Raw genomic sequence first — 18,876 nt, 5'->3', positions numbered from 1 at the left:
TGACCCTGACTCCCTCCGTGTCTGTGTAGGGAGCCGGTGGTCGTGTCCCCTCACTATTGTAGGGCCTTCAGGTTCAGATAGCCGAGGTACGTGGATATGCGCCCATTCACCTTTAGAGTGGTCGCATAGGCTGAGCAATAAGGGAGAGCGGCAGGTCGATTGCAGGGGTCTCCCTTTTTGTTCCTTAGTTGTGGATCCAGTGAGTCATCGTATGTTATTTGTATCATCTTGTTTCCTGTACACCATCCGTGACATTATCAGCCACCAAAACCGTCTAGCATGGATCCGGTTGAACTTTTGGCTGAACGCTTTCAGGGTCTTGCTTTGGAGGTAGCTGATCTCCGTAAGACTTTTTCTCAGTTTCAAGTGACCGGTTCAGCTTGCGTTCATGGAGTTTGTGCTGAGCCTAAGATTTCGCTCCCGGATACGTTTTCCGGGGGTAGTGAGAATTTTAGAGAGGCCTGCAAACTCCATTTTCGCCTTCTTCCCCATTCTTCCGGTGATGAAGAACGAAGGGTGGGCATCATTATATCGCTGCTCAGGGGTAATGCTCAGTCCTGGGCCTTTTCGCTGCCGGAGGGGGCACGGCCCCTCCGTTCAGTGGATGAATTCTTTCCAGCCCTGGGTCAGATATATGATGATCCGGATCGTATTGCTCTGGCTGAGTCTAAACTTCGTCTGTTATGCCAGGGTAAACAATCCGCAGAGATATACTGCTCAGAATTTCGGAGATGGGCAGCAGATACGGGTTGGAATGATGCTGCACTCCGAAGTCAATTTTGTTATGGTCTTTCTGAGGGATTGAAAGATGCATTTGCCTTTCATGAAAGACCTACCTCCTTGAATTCTGCTATGTCTCAGGCTGTTCGTATTGACAGGCGTCTTAGAGAAAGAGGAGAGATCTCTCCTTCTTGTCATACTCAGTCCCGGGACAGTGCAGCGGTGTCATTCTGTGCACAGGGGTCTCAGTCGCTGTCAGCCCCTTCTGAGCAGGAGCCCATGCAGCTGGGGTTGATTGCCTCTGACAATAGAGGATTCAGCCCGCAGGGGAGGGTTTGCTTTTGTTGTGGAGGTATAAATCATCTGGCAAATGTTTGTCCCTCTAGGAGATTCAGGCAGTTTTCTGGGAGTAATAAAGAGACAAAAAGGAAGAAATCTTTTAAGAATATTCCGTCTGTTACTATTGGCAGGGTTGAGGCGGAAATTGAAGAATTGTCTTTTGCTTGTAGTTCCCGTTTTGTCCTGCCTGCTAGGGTGGCGCTAGAGAGCAAGAGCATTTTTTGTGAGATTTTTGTGGATAGTGGAGCAGCTGTCAACCTCATTGATAACCAATTTGCAATAACTCATGGTTTCCAGGTTTGCTCTTTGCGAAAAAATATTCCTGTTTTTTCTATTGATTCAGCTCCACTTTCTCAGAAATCATTAAAGGGCATAGTTCACAATATCCGTTTAATTGTGAATGATACTCATGTTGAGGATGTGTCATGTTTCGTCCTTAGCGGTTTGCCTACTCCTCTAGTGTTGGGGCTACCCTGGCTCTCTAAACATAACCCCACCATTGATTGGCAAGCGAGGCAAATAAATGGTTGGAGTAACTTTTGCAGAGAGAATTGCCTCATAACATCTATTTCTGAGGTTTCTACTAAAACTGTACCACCTTTCCTCTCTGAATTTTTGGATGTTTTCTCTGAGAGTGGAGTTCAGGATTTGCCTCCGCACAGGGAGTATGATTGCCCTATTGATCTCATCCCAGGTGCCAAGCTGCCTAAATCTCGTTTATACAATCTTTCTCAACCTGAGAGGGTCGCGATGCGTGCTTATATCTCTGAGAGTCTGAGAAAAGGACACATACGACCCTCAAAGTCACCTGTTGCCGCTGGTTTTTTCTTTGTTAAGAAAAAAGATGGTTCTTTAAGACCTTGTCTGGATTTCAGGGAGCTGAACAGTATCACTATTCGTGATCCGTATCCGCTTCCTTTAATCCCGGATTTGTTTAACCAGGTTGTTGGGGCGAAAGTCTTTTCCAAATTAGACCTAAGAGGGGCATACAACCTGGTTAGGGTCAGAGAAGGAGACGAATGGAAGACGGCTTTCAATACCCCTGAGGGCCATTTTGAGAATTTAGTTATGCCTTTTGGTTTGATGAATGCCCCAGCCGTTTTTCAGCATTTCGTCAACAGCATTTTTTATCATTTAATGGGAAAATTTGTATTAGTGTATTTGGATGACATTTTGATTTTTTCTCCTGATTTCAAAACTCATAAGGAACACTTACGTCAGGTCTTGCTCATCCTGCGGGAGAATAAATTATACGCGAAACTGGAAAAATGTGTGTTTGCGGTTCCAGAGATCCAATTTCTGGGGTTTCTTGTCTCCGCTTCTGGTTTTCGCATGGACCCCGAGAAGGTCCGCGCTGTGCTTGAGTGGGAGCTTCCTGAGAATCAGAAGGCGCTGATGCGTTTTTTGGGCTTTGCTAATTATTACAGGAAATTTATTTTGAATTATTCCTCTGTTGTTAAACCACTCACGGATATGACCAGAAAGGGGGTAGATTTTTCTTCCTGGTCGGTAGAGGCGCGTAAGGCCTTTTCTGATATCAAGGAGAGTTTTGCTTCCGCTCCCATCCTAGTACAACCTGATGTTTCCTTACCCTTCATAGTTGAGGTTGATGCTTCTGAGGTAGGGGTGGGGGCGGTCTTGTCTCAGGGTTCCTCTCCTGCCAAATGGCAACCGTGTGCCTTTTTCTCAAAGAAGCTCTCCTCCGCAGAGAGAAATTATGATGTGGGAGATAGGGAATTGTTGGCCATCAAGTTGGCTTTTGAGGAATGGCGCCATTGGCTAGAGGGAGCCAGACACCCTATTACCGTGTTTACTGACCATAAAAATCTGGCCTACTTGGAGTCAGCCAAGCGTCTGAACCCGAGACAGGCCAGATGGTCTTTGTTCTTTTCAAGGTTTAATTTTGTTGTTACGTTCCGCCCTGGGGTTAAGAATGTGAAGGCAGATGCCCTGTCACGTTGTTTCCCGGGAGGTGGGAATTTTGAAGACCCGGGTCCCATTTTAGCTGAAGGTGTGGTGGTCTCTGCTCTTTTTCCTGAATTGGAGGCAGAGGTGCAGGCAGCCCAGTCAGAAGCTCCTGATCTTTGTCCTCCTGGGAGGTTGTTTGTGCCTCTCGCTTTGAGACACAAGATTTTTAAAGAACACCATGATACGGTCCTTGCTGGGCACCCGGGGACAAGAGCCACACTGGATCTCATTGCTCGGAGATTCTGGTGGCCTGCGCTTCGTAAGTCGGTTGAGGGTTTTGTGGCAGCTTGCGAGACTTGCGCTCGTGCCAAGGTCCCTCACTCACGGCCATCAGGTCCTCTCCTTCCTTTGCCCATTCCTTCCCGTCCTTGGACACATCTGTCCATGGACTTCATAACGGACTTGCCTCGTTCCTCGGGGAAGTCTGTGATTCTGGTGGTGGTGGACCGTTTTAGCAAAATGGTGCACTTTATCCCTTTTCCCGGTTTGCCCAATGCTAAGACGCTGGCGCAGGCATTTGTTGACCACATTGTCAAATTGCATGGGATTCCTTCTGACATAGTCTCTGATAGGGGCACGCAGTTTGTTTCCAGATTCTGGAAGGCTTTCTGTTCTCGCTTGGGGGTTCGCTTGTCATTCTCTTCTGCTTTCCATCCGCAGTCGAATGGCCAGACAGAGCGTGTCAATCAGAATCTGGAGACATATCTGCGCTGTTTTGTGGCGGAGAATCAGGAGGATTGGTGTTCATTTTTGTCCCTTGCTGAGTTTGCTTTAAATAACCGTCGTCAGGAGTCCTCTGATAAGTCACCATTTTTTGGTGCATATGGGTTTCATCCGCAGTTTGGGACTTTCTCTGGAGAGGGCTCTTCTGGTTTGCCTGATGAGGACAGATTCTCCTCGTCTTTGTCATCTATTTGGCAAAATATTCAGGATAATCTAAAGAATATGAGTGAGAGATATAAGCGTGTGGCGGATAAGAGACGTATGCCTGGTCCGGACCTGAATGTTGGTGATTTGGTGTGGCTGTCTACCAAGAATATCAAATTGAAGGTTCCCTCCTGGAAGTTGGGTCCTAGGTTTATTGGGCCTTACAAGATCCTGTCTGTCATCAATCCTGTTGCCTACCGTCTTGATCTTCCTCAGACTTGGAAGATCCATAATGTTTTCCATAAGTCCTTATTGAAACCTTATGTTCAACCTATTGTACCCTCACCTTTGCCTCCTCCTCCGATTATGGTTGATGGGAATCTTGAATTTCAGGTCTCTAGGATTGTGGATTCTCGTCTTGTCCGCGGTTCCCTCCAGTACCTCGTTCATTGGGAGGGTTATGGTCCTGAGGAGAGGATGTGGCTCCCAGTGACGGACATTAAGGCCTCTCGCCTCATCAGGGCTTTCCATAGGTCCCATCCTGAGAAGGTGGGCCCTGAGTGTCCGGAGTCCACTCCTAGAGGGAGGGGTACTGTCACAACTAGACAGCTGAGAAGCTCTGACAGGAGTCGTTCAGATCCTCCCCCTTGAGTTTCTTTGTTTTGGTTTCTGTTTCTCACCTTGTTAGGCTATCTCAGCTGTCATGCAGTCAGACTCATTACCTCCCTTTATATTCTCCCCCATAAGGTAGTTGGGTGTGGCTGATACTACTTCCTGGAATAAGTGTGCATGCTGTCTTCAGCTCCCAGCTCCCAGCTCCCAGCTCCCAACTACCAGTTCTCAGTTCGTCTGCAGATAAGTGTTGTTTTAGTATTTATGATTTTCTGTAGTCTGGATCCAGGTGACCCTGACTCCCTCCGTGTCTGTGTAGGGAGCCGGTGGTCGTGTCCCCTCACTATTGTAGGGCCTTCAGGTTCAGATAGCCGAGGTACGTGGATATGCGCCCATTCACCTTTAGAGTGGTCGCATAGGCTGAGCAATAAGGGAGAGCGGCAGGTCGATTGCAGGGGTCTCCCTTTTTGTTCCTTAGTTGTGGATCCAGTGAGTCATCGTATGTTATTTGTATCATCTTGTTTCCTGTACACCATCCGTGACAATTACCGGATCCGACGTTTAGCTTTTTCTGAATGGTTACCATGGCTGCCAGGACGCTAAAGTCCTGTTTGCCATGGTAAAGTGTAGTGGGGAGCGGGGGAGCAGTATACTTACCGTCCGTGCGGCTCCCGGGGCGCTTCAGAGTGACGTCAGGGCGCCCCACGCGCATGGATGACGTGATCGCATGGATCACGTCATCCATGCGCATGGGGCGCTCTGACGTCATTCTGGAGCGCCCCGGAAGCCGTACGGACGGTAAGTATACTGCTCCCCCGCTCCCCACTACTACTATGGCAGCCAGGACTTTAATAGCGTCCTGGGTGCCATAGTAACACTGAACGCATCTTGAAGACGGATCCGTCTTCAAATGCTTTCAGTTCACTTGCGGTGTTACGGATCCGGCGGGCACCTCCGGCAAATGGAGTGCACGACGGATCCGGACAACGCAAGTGTGAAAGAGGCCTAAGCCCTTTCTGCTTCATGCCACCTTCAGTTCAAAAATATCTCTTGGATCCTCAGATTCCTCAATCATGAGTCAAAAAAGGCTTGTTCATGCCCTCATCATCTCCTGCTTAGAATACTGCAACATCCTCCTCTGTGGCCTTTCATCTATTTTCCCCTCCAATCCATCCTCAGCTCTGCTGCAGGGCTAATTTATCTCCCCGTTACTCCTCTGCCTCTCCTCTGCCAATGCCTTCACTGGCTCCCCGTTGTCCAGAGTATCCAGTACAAAACATTAACTATCATATACAATCTGTCCCATCCATGCATCTGTGGTTTGATCTCCTGAAACTTTCCCACACAAAATCTCTGATCCTCACAAGATTTCCTTCTCTACTTGCATGTGATGCAGTGAGAAGCTGGACAAAATTTTCAAATAGGAATAATTGGAAAAAATGTGATTCCGTCACAGTTTTATGGGTTTTGTTTTTATGGTGTTATCTACGCAGCAAAACTCACCAGTTCCTTTCATTCTCTGGTTTAGTATGATTACAGTAATACCATATGTATATAGTTTTTCTTGTGTTTAATACAGAAAAAAAAGAAAAACATTGGAAAATTAATTTTTTCTTTCCATCACCATATATTCTGATCCAAATATATATATTTTTTTCATATTTATGTCTATGGAGCTGTGTCAGGACAATTTTTTTCCGGGATAATCTGTGGTTTTCAGTAATACCATTTGTAGTGTGTGAGCCTTTTTGATCACTTTTTTATTGGGAGGTGAAGTGGTATAAAAATGGCAAATTAGCAATTTTGATTTTTTTTATTTCCATTATGGGCATGCTTTTGATCAAATTCAAGCATGTCTTGTTCCCAGGTCTCTTCTACATGTTCCAAATGTTGATGCATACTGGTTTACTCAGGTACGAATGCAGCTTTTTCTTCAACTGTACCCACAAGTGTTCAATTGGGTTGAGGTATGGGGACTATGAGGGCCAATCCAGCACCTCTACTTTAGTGTCATTGAAACATTTATTCATCAATCCCGATGTATGCTTCGACTGTGAAAAAAAAACATATCATCAGGCTTCCTCGACCAAACTTGACAGTTCCTTCAATTTCTCAATCCACTAGCCCTCTTTTCCCTTGTTTCTTCCAGACCCATTTGCACCCATCAGAGCCCAGTCTATTGACTTTTGTCTCATCGCTCCAAATCACCCTGTTTCCAATCTTTTACTGTCCATACTTTTTTATAAACTCGAGCTGATGCTTCTTATGACTATATTGAAGTCGAGGCTTCTTCACCTTTTTTCGCGCCACCATTCTAGACTTGTGTAATGCGCATCACATGGTGCTTGCATGGATGTCTGTGATCTCACTATTACGAAGCATAAGAGCCACCTCCACTGTTTGTTGCGCCAGATCTGATAGATCTTGTGATAAGCGTCTCCCACTCCCGCACCACCTCCTCGTCTCATTCCCTCTCTGTTGGTGTCCCGCAAGGCTCTGTCCTAGGACCCCTGCTCTTCTCTATCTACACTTTTGGCCTGGGACAGCTCATAGAGTCTCATGGCTTTCAGTATCACTCCTACGCTGACGACACACAAATCTACCTCTCTGGTCCAGACATCACCACCTTACTATCCAGAATCCCACAATGTCTATCTTCTATATCATCCTTCTTCTCCTCTCGCTTTTTAAAACTTAACATGGATCATGGATAAAACAGAATTTATCCTCTTTCCCCCATCTTGCTCAACCCCCCCAACTGACCTATCTATCAAGATCAATGGCTGCACACTCTCCCCGGTCAACCAAGTCCGCTGCCTTGCAGTGACCTTGGATTATGCCCTCTCCTTCAGACCGCACATCCAAGCCCTTTCCACCACCTGCCGCTTCCAACTCAAAAACATCTCCCGCATCCGTGCTTTCCTTAACTTTGAATCTGCGAAAATGCTTGTACATGCCCTCATCATCTCCCGCCTAGACCACTGCAACACTCTCCTCTGTGGTCTTCCATCTAGCACTCTCGCACCCCTCCAATCTATCCTCAACTCTGCTGCCCGACTAATCCATCTCTCACCCTATTACTCCTCTGCCTCTCCCATCTGCCAATCCCTTCACTGGCTCCCTATTGCCCAGCGAATTCACTTCAAAGTACTAACAAATTCATAAAAGGCCGTCCATAACCTGTCCCCTCCCTACATCTCTGAGCTACTTTCCCGATACACCCCCACACGCACTCTCCGATCCTCACAAGACGTCCTTCTCTCCTCTCCTCTTATCGCCTCTTCCCACAATCGACTCCAAGATTTCTCCCGAGCCTCCCCCATACTCTGGAACTCGCTACCCCAACATATCAGACTCTCACCTACAGTGGAATCCTTCAAAAGAAACCTGAAAACCCACCTCTTCAGACAAGCCTACAACCAGTGACCCTGCTGCCTCCATACCGCCATGACCAACTTCAACCGCACCTACTGTGTCCTTCTCCCATACCATGTAGATTGTAAGCCCTCATGGGCAGGGCCCTCTCTCCTTCTGTACCAGTTTGTAACGCGTCTTGTTTATGATTAGTGCAATTGTCTGTATTATGTATGTATACCTCTTCTCATATGTACAGCGCTATGGAATGAATGGCGCTTTAATAATTAATAATAATAATAAGCTGACTTCAATATTTTGCCTTGATGTGCACCTCTTGGCTTTGAAATAGATGGACAGACCTCATTTCGTATTCTTCCAACTGTCATGGCACTCACATGAAACAGTTTGTCAATTTTCTTGGCCAAGATACTGCTATCGATGAACTGGAAATATTCTTCATGGCTGCTCCTGGATTTGAACCAGTGACCTTTCGCTTGAGAATTAACCTGATAACACACTGAGCTATTAGGGAATGTGAGAAAAAATTTGTAATGTGTAGTATACAAGAAGAAAAACATTGTTCCACCACCAGGAGCAAAACAGTAACAATGATGGTAGTGTCATGTTTGAAGCTGTAGTGGATGGTGAGATATGGAGCCTGAAAGTCAAAAGTTCAAAACATCATTACGCTTTTGCTCGTCCATGTATGTGTATGACAACCTTTTGGGGCAAGCAATCTAACAATCATTTGTTGTCCCCTAAGGATACTTAAAATTCAGTTGTTACCCTTTTGCTCATCACTGTAAGATTTTGGCAATTCTGACTGTTTGAGAAACTAACGCGAACAAGTGATTGCAGTCGCCGACGGCAGACTCTTGTCTGCCGAAAATGTAATCTACCGCTGTTCATCGACCGAAATTGCATGTTGATGGCATGATTGGCTGAGATCAGCCAATCACTTGCCATTGTGCTCAAGCACCAGGAAGTATGTTATTTATTAAAAACTGACTCCCTGGTTGAGCAGATTAGTTGGTGGGATCGTTCATTATCTCAGCTTTAGGGCCCTTGCACACAATCGTATGCCCTCCGAGACATACGGTCCGTGAGCGGGCCATATGTCCCGGAGCGGCATTGATCGTGCGCATGGGAGCACACAGCATCATAGATTACAATGATGCTGTGCACGTCGGACCGCCCGCGAGACTATTGTCCCGCACTCATAAGATCATATGAGTGTGGGACAATAGTCCCGCGGGCGGCCCGACGTGCACATAATCATTGTAATCTATGATGCTGTGTGCTCCCGTGCGCACAGTGGCGTAGGGATCGCCATAGCAACCATAGCAGTGGCTATGGGGCCCGTCCGACCGCATTCATTATTTATTTATTTTTTTATTAACACACACAGACACTCAGAAGGTGGCGTAACTACCGGGGAAGCAGCTGCTTCGGGCCCCGACAGTTTATTTTCAAGTTAGTTAAATATCGATGTCTAAGGCTACTTTCACACTTGCGGCAGAGAGATCCGGCAAGCAGTTCCGTCGCCGGAACTGTCTGCCGGATCAGGCAAAATGTATGCTAACTGATGGCATTAGTAAGACTGATCAGGATCCTGATCAGTCTTAAAAATGCCTGATCAGTCGAAAAAATGCATTGAAATGACGGATCCGTCTTTCCGGTGTCATCCGGCAAAAACGGATCCGGCATTTATTTTTTCACCTTTTTTTCAGTCTGCGCATGCGCATACCGGAAGGACGGATCCGGCATTCCGGTATTCTGAATGCCGGATCCGGCACTAATACATTCCTATGGGAAAAAATGCCTGATCCGGCATTCAGGCAAGTCTTCAGTTTTTTTAGCCGGAGATAAAACCGTAGCATGCTACGGTTTTCTCTTTTGCCTGATCAGTCAAAACGACTGAACTGAAGACATCCTGATGCATCCTGAACGGATTACTCTCCATTCAGAATGCATGGGGACATACCTGATCAGTTCTTTTCCGGTATAGAGCCCCTGTGACGGAACTCTATGCTGGAAAAGAACAACGCAAGTGTGAAAGTAGCCTTACTGTTCAGGGCCCCTTCACAGCAGCGGTCCTAATGTTCAGGCCCCCTCGCTAATGTGCTCTAATCTTACTGTATTCTAAAGTCTCCTGATGTGTCTGGGATTCGAACCCACAACCTCCAATGTATCAGTGTATCAGAGGCAAAGCATTAACCCTCACAGCCATAAAGGAGGCATTGCAACTGACTGAAAAAATTTGACACTTCTACTGTTATAGCTGGCTAAGTGTACATCTATACACATGACAGCTGCCCCAACACACCCAGCACTGCTATATCTCTATATGACAGCTATTCCAGCACACTCAGCTCTGCTATATCTCTATATATGAGCAGCTGTCATGTGTATAGATGTACACTTAGCCAGCTATAACAGTAGAAGTCTCATAATTTTTCAGTCAGCAGCAAGGCAGCTGTTATGGTCTTGAGGTTAGGTGCTCTGTCTCTGATACAGAAGGTTGTGGGTTCGAATATCAGCAGAAACATTTTCTGAAATACAAGCAGTGACTCCATATATGGACATACAGGAAGAGGCTGCATCGCATCGCTGACATGGAGGTAAGTAGAAGTGTTTATTTTATTTTTTTTAATACCCGACTGCTACTGCCATGGGGGGAGCTGGGGGCACTTGATACTGGCACATGGGGGGAGGGGGGTTGGGGGAGGTTGGCACCTGATACTGGCACATGGGGAAGGGGGGGGGGGAGGCACCTGATACTGTGGATGGCACTGTTTAGGGGAGGGGGATCTGTGTATGGCACTATTTCACTATTTAGGGGAGGGGGATCTGTGGATGGCACTATTTAGGGGAGGGGGGATCTGTGGATGGCACTATTTAGGGGAGAGGGATCTGTGGATGGCACTATTTAGGGGAGAGGGATCTGTGGATGGCACTATTTAGGGGAGAGGGATCTGTGGATGGCACTATTTAGGGGAGAGGGATCTGTGGATGGCACTATTTAGGGGAGGGGGATCTGTGGATGGCACTATTTAGGGGAGGGGGATCTGTGGATGGCACTATTTAGGGGAGAGGGATCTGTGGATGGCACTATTTAGGGGAGGGGGGATCTGTGGATGGCACTATATAGGGGAGGGGGATCTGTGGATGGCACTATTTACGGGAGGGGGGAACTGTGGATGGCACTATTTAGGGGAGGGGGATCTGTGTATGGCACTATTTAGGGGAGGGGGATCTGTGTATGGCACTATTTAGGGGAGGGGGATCTGTGGATGGCACTATTTAGGGGAGAGGGATCTGTGGATGGCACTATTTAGGGGAGAGGGATCTGTGGATGGCACTATTTAGGGGAGGGGGGATCTGTGGATGGCACTATTTAGGGGAGGGGGAACTGTGGATGGCACTATTTAGGGGAGGGGGATCTGTGGATGGCACTATTTAGGGGAGGGGGATCTGTGGATGGCACTATTTAGGGGAGAGGGATCTGTGGATGGCACTATTTAGGGGAGGGGGGATCTGTGGATGGCACTATTTAGGGGAGAGGGATCTGTGGATGGCACTATTTAGGGGAGGGGGATCTGTGGATGGCACTATTTACGGGAGGGGGGATCTGTGTATGGCACTATTTAGGGGAGGGGGATCTGTGGATGGCACTATTTAGGGGAGGGGGATATGTGGATGGCACAGAGGGGGGGGCCCATAATTTTTTTTTTGCTATGGGGCCCATGCATTTCTAGCTACGCCCCTGCGTGCGCACGATCAAATCCGCTCTGGGACATATGGCCCGCTCACGGAACGTATGTTTCGAAGGGCATGCGGTCGTGTGCAAGGGCCCTTAGACTGAAATGAATTACAATTGCAGCCTATGAGAGTTGCGCTATGTTCCTATGGAGCCCTACCACCTTTACAGCAGATGTCAGGAATGGGTTAAAGTGTAACTGTCATTTTATTTTCTAATGTGTAGGGATTTTATTATGGAAATATGTTAATTTTTATTAGAAAACTGAATGGAAAGTCTCCCCTTAGCAACCTCGGAACTGAGGCTTGCAAAGAAGAATCCTTCTTCTGCATTCTACTGAACGCTAAAGGTGCAGGATAACTGTATGATACAGAAGCAGGCTTCTCAGTCTGACTCTGGTCTCCCTATCCGAGCCTCTGCTTCCTTACCCCAGCTCTGACTGCCTAAATGTGTAATAGAGCTGATGCTGAGTGCTCCCTCTACCTTTCCAGCATTCCTCTGGTTAGTGCTGGGAAGATTGGGAAAGGAATAAGACTGCTGCACCCTGCGCTGACAGTAAGCATACAGAAACATAATTATTTACTATCACCGCTGAACTCTGTAGCTCCAGTCCTCTTCCTATCCAGTCCTAGCCAAAGACACACTGACTCATAGACACACTCTAACCCTCAGTTAGAGGGCTGGTAAGGGGACACTTTACATACAGTTTTCTAATAAAAAAAATTATATATTTCCTTAATGAAGAGACTCCTTGAAGTGAATGGGAGCAGTGATGCAGTTACAAACTCCTTCCACTACACTGGATTGAGCTGTGCAGTTCTGGCGCCAACTTCCAGCGTAGGAGCTACTGCAGAACAGCTGAGTGGGAATGCAGGGTTTCAGACCGCCGCCGATCTTAAGGATAGGCCATCACTTGTATAATATCCCAGAGTTGGGGGTATTAATATTCTGTACTCTGTTTACTGTATTTTGCATATTTCTTATGCAATGTGAATGTAATGACATATTATGCACTTGGTTCACCAGCAGATGGAGTATGGTTGGCAATATTTGGTAATAAGAATGGAACTTACCATTCCATTTCTCCCCCTCTTGGTAGGAGTGGGCTGGTCTGACTTCCTGCCAAGTGTGGGGCTGAGCTATGGAGAGTCAGTCTAAGTATGTAAAGTGAAGAGTGAGGGGGAATGTGATCCATCTCCTGCTATTCTGGGCTATGAAGCCCCCAGAGGCAGCACATCTGACGGTGAGGACCATTACTCCATAGCGCCTGCAGGGCAAGAAGATTGGCAAACTACAGTGTATTAGGCAACAGAGTGATCAAGCATCTGAGCTATATCAAGACTCCGCTGCAAAAGTGGCGGGAAATACATTAAGACACCATCACGAGAGTCAGGACAGGCATAGGTAGAAGCCTGCATCATACAGTGGACACTTGCAGTCAAAGGTGCTAGAGTAAAGCCTTAGAGAGAGAGACAGCGTCAGCTAGCAAGTTTCTGAGTGACAATCTTTGCCACATTGCCAGCCACCATACCATACCATCTGGGAGGAGAGATTGCACATTGTACAAACTGCTGCTAGATTTTGCACTCAGTAAAAGCAGATGTTATTTGTTCAACCATCTCTGCCTGGTTCCTTTCATCATCATCTCTTTGACTGCATAGAACCCCAGGGAGCAACGACATGAGGTAAGACACCGTGACACAACTACACTACATCAGGGCCACCACCACTCCCATCCTCTACATCGGCTCACACAGGAGCTCGCTGCATAATTTAGCATCACAAACAGGATTGGGCCTCCATGCCTTACTACTATTGCCCTAAATTGGTGTGAAAACCCCCCTAAAAGTAAATGTATTGCAGCATCTAAGGTTTATTTACTGCTAAAAAGTGTGAATCTGCACCAATTGCAAGACTTTGGCAAAATAGGGGTTAATCGGCCATCTTGGATTTTCTCCTCATGTACTGAGGACCTGCCCTAGGGAGGGAAAAGACTGTTCCACTCTGCAGAAGGCAGCGATTAAGCTGCCCACCTCCACAGAAGAACCATTTTTTCAGCAGGAGGAACTAAAGTGCTTCATTCAAGTTCCCAGGGGGACAAATAAACTAACCACGCCCCGCCAGAAGTAAAGTCTGCAGCCATCTTAGAAAAGCCAGTGGGGAGCACCAATACAGTTCCAGCTTTACCGGACCCTGAGATTCAATGCCCAAAAGGTCTGAGTGAGTACTGCTTGGAGCCGTTACTACTATCTGGGTACCCTACAGCTGCACTTGCTGTGTCGCTGCAATACCATTGCCACGAATCCCGCAGCTCGCAGCCCCGCCTGATGTCAACTATGTTGAGCCCATAAGATACAGTTTTGTCACTGGTTTCCAAGACTTGACGTTATGCCCTCCCTGGGAGCACGTAAGGTCAGCTTGGTACAATTTACACAGACACCTCCTGTCCATGCAGGCACAGGGAGGCATGGGAAGTGAGAGAGGGGGCGGTCCACGTGACCTCCAGCGTGACTCCACACTCGATCACAACCCTGACAAGCTGAGAGAGCCTTTTCACTGCCCCAGTGAAACAGAGCTTTCCCAGCCCGATAGACTGCCACCAGTTCCTCGTTTGATATAAGCCCGGTCTGCTAACGGAATTATATAGGGTGAGAAACCAACCTGCAGTAGCGTATAACTATGCCGAAACACAGACGTGGGAATTCGTGGACCGAGATACAGTCCTGATCAAAAGTTTAAGACCACTTGAAAAATGGCAAAAAATCATATTTAGCATGGCTGGATCTTAACAAGGTTCCAAGTAGAGCTTCAACATGCAACAAGAAGAAATGGGAGTGAGACAAAACATTTTTTGAGCATTCAATTTAATGAAAACAACGAATAAACTGAAACAGGCTGTTTTTCAGCTGATCAAAAGTTTAGGACCACATGCCTTTAAAAGGCCAAATCTGTGCAAAGATGTGGATTCATTGTCATTTTCTGTCAGGTAGTCGCACGTTGTGATGGCAAAGGCAAAAAAACTCTCCCTTTTTGAACGTGGTCAGGTTGTTGAACTGCATATGCAGGGTCTCTCACAGCGCGTCATCGCTGCTGAGGTGGGACGCAGTAAGACAGTCATTTGGAATTTCTTAAATGATCCTGAGGGTTATGGAACAAAAAAGTCAAGTGGAAGACCCCAAAAAAATTCATCAGCATTGCTTTCTACATCTGATGACCTTTTTCTCCTATCGTCTGGGGTGCCAAGATGTCTCTCACGCATGGATCAACTACTTCTCGATTTAAGTAATTCAGATCACGCACCATACTTCCAAAAGTGAGACAGTGACTTAGAAATTACCTTCTCTGGACCTGAAGTCTTGAAGATGTGTACATTTGAGCATGGCATTTTATTGGCATCTCAAGCGAAGGACTTCAAAATACTGTCACATTGGTAGTACTGCTGCTACTTGTACATCGTATGTATCCGTCTGTTCCTGAGACTTGTTGGCGGTGTGGATCAGACCGTGGCACCATGCTACACATTTGGTGGGCTTGCCCTAGCATCAAAACATTCTGTTATTGTTAATTCTACAGTTGTTATGTCCACTTGATTTTAATAGTCTTTTGATGAATAAACAGTTTTTGATGTTCCAGTCCACAAAATTTACAGTCAAAAGAATTTAGATTTTAATAATTTATAGCATTGTCCATGGTTAACACAATATTATAACTAGCCAGTATGCTAGTGTGAATTGCAAAGTAATATTGTGCTATTCATAAAAGATTAATGGATTCCACAGTCAGATCATATTATGCTGGCATTTATGTTGACTCCCCTTGCAGCTGTACTTATTGTTAGCCGTAACATAGATTCTGCACTTTGATTATAATAAATACAATTAGGTATATTATTTATTCACTGTAGCACATGCTTTTGGTGTCTCTTTGGTTTCATAGCTTATAAGCACTCGTGAGAGTATTTTGTAACTCACCCAATGGCCTGCGCGAGTGTTTTGATGTCCTTAAGAGGAGAGATGCTGGCTTATTGTTGCTAAAGCTTGCTGGGAACCTTAGTTCTACAGCAAAAAATGTTGAAATAGTCAGAGTCTTCTTTTACATTACCTAGATCCCAAAATAACTGCAGCTACTGAAAAAGGGGACAGGCGCCCTAAAACGTGTCTAGCTTATCTAATATATGTATACTAGTGTTGAGCGAAGCGAGCTTCGGATGTTACATCCGAAGTTGCTTCGTTCATAACTTTGGATTAATACTGTAAAAGGATCCGTCTCCGTACAGTATTAGAATGCATGGGCTCCGATGAGCCGAAGTTAGTTATTCGCTAACTCACGCGTGACTTAATTGAATAACTTCGGTAATTGATTTTTAAAGTGGAAAACCACTTTAAAACTTGAAACCGAACTGGTACCTCTGAACCGAAGCTGAATTCGGTTTCAAGTTTTAAAGTGGTTTTCCACTTTAAAAATCAATTACCAAAATGATTCATTGAAGTCACGCGCAACTGCGCGAATAACTAACTTGGGATCATCAGAGTCCATACATTCTAATACTGAATGGAGACGGATCTCTGTACAATATTAATTCGAAGTTATGAACGAAGCAACTTCGGATGTAACATCAGAAGCTTGCTTTGCTCATCTCTAATGTATACCGTAGTGTTGTCCTGTGTCAATTTGTAAGAGAAATACTGCCACCATGTGGTTGGATGACCACATTCCACACTAAGGCATTTTTCTCCTTGACTGCTTTCTTTCTTTTTAAAATCTATTTATTGATTTTATATTCACATAACAAAAAGAATAGGAACAAAGTTACAGGATCACATCGGAGAAGACATCCACTTTACATTGGCATAAGAGTGCACATATTAAGAGTAAATCAGGCACAGTGGAACATTACAGTAACTCTACAGCACCAATCATAAGATATCATATCCGAAGAGCCAAAATGTGTGTGATAAGATCAGGCCGGAATGAAAGAATCACTTTGCAATAAGAGCCATAGATTGAAGAAAAAGAGCACAGAGACATTACCACAAGACTGTCGGCATAAGTGTGTCCTGAAATAACATATACTATTCGGATAAAACAGTGCAAAATTAGCATTTTGGGCATAAAGTACAATATTCAAAGATTTCCGAGTCAAGACAAATTTATGAACATATAACTCTGTAGAACTAAGGACAGAGGAAAAGGGGGGGGGGGGAGAGGGGTGGGAGGGGAAAGGAGGAGGGAAATAGGGAGTAGGACAATACAACGGGGGGGGGGGGGGGGGAAGCTGATGATGAGGGTCATATCTATCACACCAGTGAAGGAATCAATTATAGGATTAAAACCAACATACTTGAGTCCAGCATCAAGGTCCAGGTAATACATAGGTCAGGTGATGCAAAGATGAAACCCGTGACTGCTTTCTTACTGATCTGGCAGATAGCTCATACAGCGCTCTGCTGGGTCAATGAAAGAGGTGTGCCTCTGCTCATGGGACGGAATCCAGATACAGTTTATGGGGGAACATGATGAGACTGCAGTAGTTCCTGATGGTGGGGGAGGAGAAGTGGGTGGTAAGTTTGTAGCAGTCCATGATGGAGTGGGGAAGTCTGCCAATAAGAATTTTCAAGCCTTGCAGACATGAATGGCGGGTGGTGATTGAGAAGATTGAATGGTACATTTTATTTCTTTGTTAGTGAAAAGGGACATGCAGGGAGAAGCCTGACAGGTAGTGGGATAGCCTAGGTGTGGGTAGTGGGAGGGGCCAGGGCATGGGGCCCAATTCAGAGTCTTGTTATATGGCCCAGTGATTTCTATGTATGCCCCTGCGCACAATGATGTCACAGCATTAGGGCTCATATATTGACATAACCATAGTATGATATGCATAGTGATGTTTAGAAATAATGCAAATAATGCCCATAGATATCACTAACTGCACATCTGAGGTCCTTAGATATTGGACCCTATAGCAGCAGCTATGCCTGCTAATCTGGTAGTTATGTCCATGGTTGGAGCGTGCTGCTTATTGAAAACAATTGCATGTGACTAAAAAATTGCATGTATTAAAAAAAACTGCAGCAGAAAAACATACCAAATGATGTTGCAGATTTCATTGCAGAAAAGCTGCTGATTTGACACAGATTTCAGTCTGCATTAGGAAGGGTGAAATTCTCAATGAAAATCTGCAGCAAGGCTGGGACTACATGACGATATGTGTCATGCGAAATGATAATAACGCAACATTGGACCTAATGATTATCAATGGTGTAGACATGACATTCGCAAAAAAACTCCCCCAAAATATCCAGACTTGATGGATTTTGTGTCGCAGGCGACTTTCATTCCATTGACTTTAATGTTAGCTGACTGTAACATGTGCCTTGACTGCGACTTTTAAGTGTGTTTTTACAGCCAAATCACAGCTCATAAATTGACATGCACGAATTTTAAATCTGCACCCAAGGTCAATTTTCACTGCAGATCTTTCCACACCGAGGATGAAAACTGCTTACAAATGTATTCACTTTGCTGGTACTGTACAATAGTGCCCGTACAGCAAATTATGATCACATATGGGGTGTTTCTGTGAACTGCAGAATCAGGTTCATAAATATTGAGGTTTGTTAACCCTTGCTGTGCATTAAAATTGAGAATCTGCAAAAAAAAAAAAAATTTATTTCACCTCCATTTTGCTTAAATTCTTGTTGAACACCTCAAGGATTAACAAAGTTTTTAAAATCAGTTTTGAATAATTTGACAGCTATAGTTTCTAGCATCTCATTCATGGGTGGTTTCTGTATTGTAAGCTCCTTAAAGACACTGCACGGGTCAGGCGCATGGCCTGTACTCTGATGCTGCTTGAACTGCTTTCTCTGCACCAAGTTCCTACACCTGAGTTCAGAGGTATCTCAGAGTCTTACCGATGTACCCTCTCGGGTGTCCAGCCTCAATAGACCATGTGCGGAGTCAAGAAGTGCCCAACCCCAGCAAAACTGACCAATTTTATTCAGCAAAATGGCAACTCTAAATTTTGCCCTACAACATGCCTAATCTTAAAGTGCATGCTGCGAAGCAGTGGATGAGGAAACTATTCCCTCACTCCCCAAGCTTATCACTGAAGGAACTTTCAGATTTCTATTAGAATTCCTGAGAGTGCCCCTGAAAGCGGGCTTGTTGGACATGTTAAAGGAGTTTAAAAGAGGCCTCCAACAACTAGGTGAGCGCATGGCGCACGTGGAGCACAAAATGGCTGCGTTTGCTGC

Source organism: Bufo bufo, chromosome 5 (assembly GCF_905171765.1).
Source record: "Bufo bufo chromosome 5, aBufBuf1.1, whole genome shotgun sequence".
Classification (NCBI taxonomy): Eukaryota; Metazoa; Chordata; class Amphibia; order Anura; family Bufonidae; genus Bufo; species Bufo bufo.
Note: the sequence above shows the minus strand (reverse complement) of the source record.